At 41.5% G+C, this 9,189-nt stretch overlaps 1 non-coding gene across 1 annotated transcript; it reads left to right on the forward strand.

The window, feature by feature from the left end:
- Positions 1-205: 205 nt before the first annotated feature.
- Positions 206-279, forward strand: Trnaa-cgc (transfer RNA alanine (anticodon CGC)). The gene has a single exon. It is a non-coding gene; the product is annotated as a tRNA-Ala (tRNA).
- The last annotated feature ends 8,910 nt before the right edge of the window (positions 280-9,189 follow it).

The following is a 9,189-nucleotide window of genomic DNA, read 5'->3' on the forward strand; positions in this document are numbered from 1 at the left end:
TTCTCCCTCTCACGTGTTCATCTTCTAATAAGCATCCTGCACTTTAACCTCCATCTCAAAGTCTGCTTGCTGTTAAGACCTGAGCTGCAACAACAGCCTCCACTCTGTGCCACCTGGCATTGCCAGGTAAGATGCAGAATGCCCAGTTAAATTTTAATTTCAGATAACAATACATAATTTTAGTTTAAGTATGGCTCAAACGGGCTGGGGATATAGCTCAGTTGGTAGAGTGTTTGCCTCGCAAGCACAAGGCCCTGGGTTCAATCCCCAGTACCGCAAAAAAAAAAAAAAAAAAAAAAAAAAGTATGGCTCAAACATTTTTATGGATCTGATCTCTAAGGAAAATGTTTACTAGATGAGTGAGAATTTTAGGAAACCATCTTAAAATAGAGCCCTTGTTACAAGGAAAAAGGCAGAGGTGAACAGCACCGTTATGCAAAAGGCTATCAAAACGTCCACAGGTCAGCAACATCCCAGCTACCTGAAGGTGCTTGTTACAAACACAGGTTCCTAAGACTCCCTGGATTTAGTCAACAAGAACTTCCGGGGCTGATCCTCAGAGATCTGCATGTATGATAAGCATCCTGGGTAATTCTGCCTATCTCCAATGTGAAAACCTTCCACACTGTGAACAGTGACCTTGAACTAGCCAGACTAGCTTCATCCCAACTGAGAAGGTCTCTCTGAAGTCACAGAGAAGAGAAAGCAGGCGACCTGTCCTGTCTAACCACTGGCCCACTCTCCTTCCCTTACCTCTCGAACCTCCCTTAGATGGAATAAGTACCTGAACCAGACTGATCATCATCACCTCTGGGAGAGGAATTTTATAAGAAATGCAGATCTACCAAATCAGAGACTCTTGAGGGTAACATGCTGAGCACAGCAGGATCTGTGAGAAGCCAGAATCTCCAGGAAATGCTTTAGGGCAGAAATGGCTTTGAATGATCAGCAACTTCTGCACAGGCAGATCAGAAAGGTCTGGGCATTCTGGAATTATAGAATCTAAGGCTTAGAGGCAGGAGAAGCATGGCATAAGAGATACTTACTCCTATAAACAGTGACAGTGTGGTTTCCAGAACCACACTAGTGACTGATTCAGGAGCATTCCTCCTTTTTTCTAACACACAGATTCAAGTTTCTACTGCCACATGTCCCCCAGGAAACAACCAGAGGCCTCTAGCTAAAGTGTTTAGTCAGATCTCAATAGTAGCAATACAATGCACCAAATGACTGTTTGTCAGGAGGGCTTATTGGTCCCCACTCAGCTGGGGACTCAAGTCCAGCAGCTCATGTTCATGGTTGACTTCTTTGGTGATGTCTTTGCACAACACTCTGTTCCTTTCCCACAGGATGAAGGTATGTGAAATGTGTTGTGGTTTCCCCAGATGCCAAACATTGCCAAAAAATTTCCCCTCTTCCCTCTACCCTATTAATGTTTAAGGAACAATAGGATTTGTGAGGAAGAATCCTCTGCACATTTGGGGTTTGTGAAGGGTGACTTGGAGACTATGAAGAAAATGCCATTTCTAGCTAGGCATGGTGGCACATGTCTTTAATCCCAGCTACTTAGGAGGTTGAGGCAGGAGGAGGAAGTTCGAGGCTAGCCTGAGTAGCTTGGTGAGACCCTATCTCATAAGAAAAACAGAATGAGCTGAGGGTTTAGTTCAAGGGCAGAGTGCTTGCCTAGCATAGGAAAGACCTTGGGGTTCAAGTTCCAGTACTGAAAAAAAAAATGTGTGAGTGTATCACATATCATCTCTATGGATGGGTGAAGTGAGGGTCGTCACTCTTGGCATATATTTGGCTGGAGTGCCAGGTACATGTGGGGAGGAATCAAAAATAAGTTTGGATGATTGATAGTAGTTTACCCAGCACAGCAAGCTAACAACTTCCATTCATCTTTTCAGACCATCATTCTAAACAAATTTTATTCTTGTCATCCAGGTCCACATTGTGATGGGTTGACAGATTTGGCTCCATGAGAATGTTATAGGCCAGACTCTAAGGGAAATGACTAAACAGACTCCATTGTGCTCTGAGACTCCATGTTATGTAGGAAATAAGCTTCTCCCATGGGAACACCCCGCCTCTGTGCCCATCATCAGTTACTTGGTGTGACATGTTTAATAATATACAATGACAACTCCTATGAGGTAAAGAATTGCTCTCTTTTGATTCCTATTGCTCCTAAACAATGTACCCATGTGAACAGTGATTGTGTGGATGTTAGTTGTAATGTATAAAGCTGCTCCCCGCCCTTTCTGTTGCAGCCATTTTCCCTGCCTCCCAACCACTTGTCAATCTGTGAACATCCTAGCTCGCTATTGGTTCATCAGTCAGCTTGCAAGTATCCTTCTCCAATATTGGTCCCCTGTTAGCCTGGCGGAATTCAACTGTTTACTGTAGCTACCCCGCCATCTTTTCTCATTCTTCTTCTGTCTCTCCTCGCTTTCTCTGTCCTCCTTGCTTTCACACTCTCTCTAGCACATGCCCTTTCTCATTCTCTTTCTTTTCCTCTCATTTTCTCTCTTACCCTGCAGGGAGACACTCTGTTTGCTTAAAAAATTCCTGATGTGATTTCCCATGTCCAGCGTGGTTTCCGTGGGATTCCTTACATTGGTGCCGTGACTTGGGATGGGATTTTCCACTGTCTCTTAAGTGAGTGGAACCCCATCTGAGCTCCAGTGCCCCCCGGACACAGCCCCACCTTCTATTCTGGCCGGAGGCTCTGCTCTGCATTCATCACCAGACTTCAGGTTGGGGAATCCTCTAGGCTGGTCCCCCTAAGCAGATTTATCCGGGACCCTCAAGGCGGCTGAGGGGTGGGGGTACCCCCAGCCACAACCTTTATAGTTACGGCTGGCCCCCTTAGTTGGTCTTATCTGCCAGGTGGATTCCTGATTTTATGGTGGAGTTTCTCTCTCAGGATTGAGGCTCATCTCACGCTTGCGCACTCGCCCTCAAAAACCCTGATATCAGGTCCTCAACTCTTCTCGGCTTTTGCCTGGCCCCACATTGATGTTTGTGTGATGACACCATGTATGTGCCGCCTTCTCGTCTCCAGTCCACTACTCTGTGGTCTCAGGACGCCGGGGCACAGACTCGGCTGTATCAGTCCCCACCATGGAATCTGGGTCCTCCAATCTGAAAGATTCAACCCTGGGAACCCTTCGCCCGACCCCCGACTTAAAGCCATCAAAATTCATTTGTGTAATGGCACACAGCTTCCGTGAGCGAGCGGGCACATGGAAAGGGATTCCTTATCTTCAAGTCTCTTCTTTCTTGTGTCTTGGCTCTTCCTGCAGGCTCGGGCACCTCCAGACCCTGCTTCTCCGTCTTCCCCTGCTTCTCCATTTCCTTTACCCCGTTCTGTTTCTGCTTCCATTCCCCCGCTTAGCCCACCTAGTCCTCCTGCCACGAGGTCCCACATACGCCGGTGTGGAGGGAGTAACCAGCCCAACCATCAGTGGCATGTCCCAGTAAGAAGTATAATATAAGCAGCCCCATTCCCCACAAGTAGTGGGAGATAATTGTTTGACAATTTTCTGCATCCAAACCTAAATTAACTACTAACCAGGAAAAAGGGTTAAAAGGACCTAAGCATCAAGTTTCTGCTAGAACATTTTAGCATTAGCATTTAACATTACAAAGTCTAAATTTTCTTTAAAAGTTAAACATGGTTAATATAAAAACATTAATGTAATTATGATTCTATTATTCTTATTCATATATTAAATGTGTTCATATCTTCCAGGTATACAAGTCTTTAAAAAGTTTAAAAGAATATTTATCAAGCTGGTGTTCTCCACCTAAAGTTGTAATGGTAAATTTAAACTTATCAAAATAAGAAATTTTATTGGGGATTTAATTATATCATTTAGTGTTCTGTAACTGAACCTGAACCTTATGTTTCCTTCTGCACTGGGATAAAAATGTAAATGTATTTCTAAAAGATAATGAGAGACTGATCTGTTTAAAAGTTAATATCATGAAACAGGAAAACATTTTGCTATTTTACTACACAAAAGGAAAGTTAAAAGCTCTCTCAGCTTTCTTTGAAGTCCATTTTGTATTTTCCTTGTAAACTCTGTAACTGTTGACTGATGAATGTTTTACAGAGATACTGCTTCAAGAATAATATAAATTAATTTGTAATAATAAGCCATCAACTATAGGACAGATAATATAGACCCCAGTTTAATAAAAGTCGGTAAATAACTATAAAGTCATAGACATTAAAGTTAAAACCCAGTACTCTTACTGTATGGTGAAACTGACTTGCTAGATGTTTAAGATCAAAACTTAAAAATTGAGATTAAAATAAAGGGGTCAAGAAAATCAATATTTGGTTCTTGCCCTCAGTGTCAGCCTAAACACAGGGAACAAGAGAACTTCTCTAAGGAGCTTTGCAACTCTGGGCCACACAACCTTCCAATCAGGCAGACTAATGAGGCCACTAGAGGATGAAAAGCCAATCAGTGCACCTGCTGCAGAGGAGGGTCCTTGGGAAAGGGAGACATCCCTAATGCTTCCAAAGGAAGCCACCTCATCAAGGAGACCCTACCAGGTGAATGGCACTAGAGGAGCTAAGAAGCTGCTCTCAAGTTCCCCAAGAGTGACCCCTGTGGGAACTCAGCTGACTCTTAACAGTAGATAGAAACAAGGTCAATTTGACAAGCTTGGTCTTAAACACCTAGCACAACAGTTAAAACCAAAACACAGTCATTCCTGGACATTTTAAAAACAAAATAATAGTTATTTTCATGTAACTTAAGAGGTACACTTGTGTTAGCCCCCAAAATAAATAAAACTGGAGGTAACAGAAAAGACCCTTAGACAAAAATGCCTGTAACTATCAAGAGAAACTGCCAGAGTTATAAGTTTTTAGTCAGTTTAAGGCCTACAGATCTTTCTAACCTCTGATACAGGTAGACTCAATGTTTGCTAGTATGATTCTCTAACCCTAAGTAACAAAAATAAAGGGATCTCTACTAAACAAAGAGATCATGCCAATAAAAAGATATTTTACAAAAATCAGATGATAGTAAGTAACTTAACTAAATGTGTTTACATTCCTGATAACTCTGACAGTGTTAAGATTTACAATTAAGGCCTTATCCTCTCCAGCCTTGTTAGACTTTGTTAGGCCTTTTTATGTAAACAACATCTCAGCTCTTCCACCTCCTGATAAAAAATTATTAATTTCTATCAGCTTCATGATATTCTTTGACATGTTCCAGATGCTATTCATTTTGTACTCATGGTTTTTGTTTCTTTCATAAAACAAGACTTTTACCCCTAGAAAGATCCAGTTTCTAAAAAGGAACTTTTTACTGCTTGCCCCACCCCACATCACCCCCTCTCACCTCGAAGCAGCAAGAGTGGTCATTGCCCTTTTTCCTTACAGCTGTAAAAAGTCCCTAAAATTAGAGGGGTAATAAAAACTTTAAAAGACAGTCAATATAGATAGGTAAATTAAGTTAAATCACAAAAATAAGGGCCAGTTTTGGTCCAGGAAGTTGGAGGCAAATAACCTCTGAGAGATTAAAATGTTACTGCTTTTAGAGCCCTTCCTCCACCCTTACCAAGAACCTGCTCCAGTACAGCTCAATTCTAACCTGTTGTTAAGTCTCTCTAATAGGTTCAACTTATGAGAGAACCAACACCAAGAGACCACTGATTTCTAACACCCATTTCAATCAAAAGACGACATCTGTGTCAAATGGTTTCAGAAAGGACTAATGCCCATCTGAAATGGAGGGGACCTTATTCACAACATGGACTCATCACATCTGAGTCAAGACAACAGAAAAATGGACAGCCCTCAGAGACCCCAACCACCATCTAAAGATAAGACTGAAAAAACATTAATCATGTTTTTTTCTCTTACTTGGACTACGTCAGGAATAACTCCATGTTGGGCCTTCAACTTTTTGACATTACCAAATGGGATAAATTCTGTGTTACTGTTCACATCATTCCCCAGGTATACTATTATGATAAAGAGGAAAGAAGAAAACATATGGGACTCATACATTGATCTAAATGAGAAGCCCCTGTCTTAGTTCCCCTCCTAGTAGAAATAAAACCTTAAGTAGACAAATAGATCTAAATGTAAATAAATTTTTAAAAACCTATAAGCCACTTAAAAATTCCCTTGATTCACCTGCTGAGGTAGTTTTACAAAATGAAAGAGGGTTAAATTTGTTGTTTTTAAAATAAAAAAAATTATGTATGACTTTAGGGGAGACCTATTGTTTCTATACTGACCACTCAGATGTCATTCATGATAGTATATCTTTGATTTTAAAAAGTCTCAAAAAAAAGTGAGAAAAAGTTCAAAAACTGAGAAAAATTGATACCAAAATCTGTTCTCTTGGTCCCCCTGGTTAACTACTCTAATAACTACAATAGCAGGACCTCTCATTCTAGTTATGTTGAGACTTTTAATCAGGCCATACATGATATATTGTTCAACTAAATATGTTAGAGATAGAATCCAGTCTGTTAAACTAATGGTGTTGCACACTCACTACAATCACCTATGAACTACTAATGAATCAATGATTTGATTATGTACAAAAAACCAGTGGGGAATGTGATGGGTTGACAGATCTGGCTCCATGAGAATGTTATAGGCCAGACTCTAAGGGAAATGACTAAACAGACTCCATTTTGCTCTGAGTCTCCATGTTATGTAGGAAATAAGCTTCTCCCATGGGAACACCCCGCCTCTGTGCCCATCATCAGTTACTTGGTGTGACATGTTTACTCCTATGTAGTAAAGAATTGCTCTCTTTTGATTCCTATTGCTCCTAAACAATGTACCATGTGAACAGTGATTGTGTGGATGTTAGTAACCATTCTTTAGTTTGTACATAGGTAAGGGTCATTTTGACCCACTTCCCCCTCTGTCGATGATTTCATGATGTTAATGTGTAATTTTGAATCATAGCAACAGACACTTATGATTAATGTGATTTTTGGTATAAGAACCCCTACAACCCTGTGGTCGGGGCTGTTCTCCCAATAGCCAATTTTGGGGCATTGTGTGAGACAGTCAGCCGGCTGGCTTAATAAAGATTCTAAAATTTGGACTTCTTGTGGTGCTCGGTCTGTTACGTTGTGCCTAACACACATGTCCTCAGAAAGGCCATCCCTAAGCACTCAACCTAAAATCACTCCCCTGCGACCCTGTTACTCTCTATGTCATGGCACTGTTTTATTTTGTTAGAGAACTACTCATATATTTAAAATTATGTTGCTCATGAATTTATCTGTTTGTTGTCTCTCTGTTCACTAGAAAGTTAATTCTGTAAGAGTTGGTTCATGTCAGGTTTGTTTGCAGGTATAATTCCTCAACTAGCACTGTGCCGGGCATTTGGCAAGTACCTGATACAGTAGCTGTTGAATGAATGAGTGAACTTGTGGAAATGACAAGATGGCACTCGGAAAGTAGGAGAAACCAAACCTTATGCCGGCGGGCCCAGAGGAGATTAGCACTCCAAAATTCTGAGCCCTGATCCACAACTTCTCACAATAATTACAGGTTATTTGATGTCATCTTAGACCCATCCTATCATTGGGACTTTTTTTTTTCTTTTTTTAAAAAAATTCCTAATCTATGCGACTGATGGCCATGTGCAGGTCTCTAACCTAAAGCATGCTCACAGAACAAAGAAACAGCTCTTTTCACAGACATCTATTACATTTCAGGAGGGAGTAGTCAGACTCTTAGGGCAGTTATTGACAGTGCAAAAGGAAGGGACCCATGGCTAGTTAGGCTTCCTGGAGAAGGGTTGAGAGAGGGAAGGTGAGCTGACCCCTGCCCTAGGCTTTGACTTTACCATAACGTTTTTGTAATTTCATTTCACAACCAGGTCCGGTTTTGCCATCACAAACTTACTTTTTCTTTTCACTAAACTCCATTAACATTTGTTGATTCATCCCAGAAACAGAAGCATAAATACTTTGGCAACAGAAGCATCACTGTTACAGGAGCCCACTCCCTGGAATCCATGTAGATCATTTCATAGATCCTGAATATTGAAAAACCACTAACAGCTATGCACGGTGGTGCATGCCTGTAATCCAAGTGACTCGGGAAGCCCAGGTGGCAGGATCTCAGGTTTGAGGCCAGCCTGTGCAACTTAGTGAGACTTCACTGACCTACACACATTCAGGGCAGAAAAACAAAAGTCAAGCTTTTACATTTGATTAAACTGTAATATACTGCCTTCTGATTGATATACACAGAGAAAACAGCAAGCCTGGTCTGTTGGGCAACCCAGTGCCAAGGTTTTGGCCAAGACTCCAGGATTCCATGAATTTCAAAAACAAAGCAAAAACCAGAAGTCCTGCTATTGGAATTTGAAGTTTTACACACAAAAATAGCGACTCAGAACCAACAAGAACATGAAAAGTCTGTGCTCTAAGTTAGTTTCCTATCTCTGGCAGGTGCCAGATTTATCTTTTCTGTGGACTTTTCTCCAGCCTTATCTACTGGTCAAACCCAAGTAGCGTGTTATTCTTGGGACAAACTACACTACAGGGCACTTGATGCTCTTTAGCCTTTGCATGGGCTGTGCACTCCTGACCTTTAACTTCCTGCTCACTTTCCCAAGACATAAGTCAAAAGTTCACTTTTACCACTGAATTGTAGCACTTAAAATTGGTGCACAGCACTACAGGTAAATTATACTTCAAAAAGTAAAAGTTAAACAAGAACGACTTTATTTCCCCTGAGAATCCTTCCATGCACCCCCTCCCACCACCGTCCCACCTCAGCAAGGTTTGCCATCAAGCTTGGCAGTTCCAGAATCTGAGGGTGACCTTCCTATCGAGCCAGGGGAGCCAAAGCAAGTGAGGTTGGTGCATCTGGTAATGAGACAGATGGCTTGCTGCCTTTTCTGTCCATTCCACAATCCTTTCCCCCTGGGCTTTTATTCACTAAGACTATCTAATCATTAACAACTAGACATAAATTTTAAAATTTCTTCACCCTTGCTCCCTCGGGAACACTAATTCAAACTTTGCATCCTAATTCTGACATGTCCCGCCGTCTACCTACTCACTCTTCTGTCATCTTCTTGTAGCAGTTAATAGCACAGGCTCTGAACCCCACTGCCTAGGTTGAAACCGTGGCCTTTTAACAAAAACCCTGGCAAAGTTATTTAACCTCTCTGAACC

This window comes from Sciurus carolinensis, chromosome 5 (genome assembly GCF_902686445.1).
Source record: "Sciurus carolinensis chromosome 5, mSciCar1.2, whole genome shotgun sequence".
NCBI lineage: Eukaryota > Metazoa > Chordata > Mammalia > Rodentia > Sciuridae > Sciurus > Sciurus carolinensis.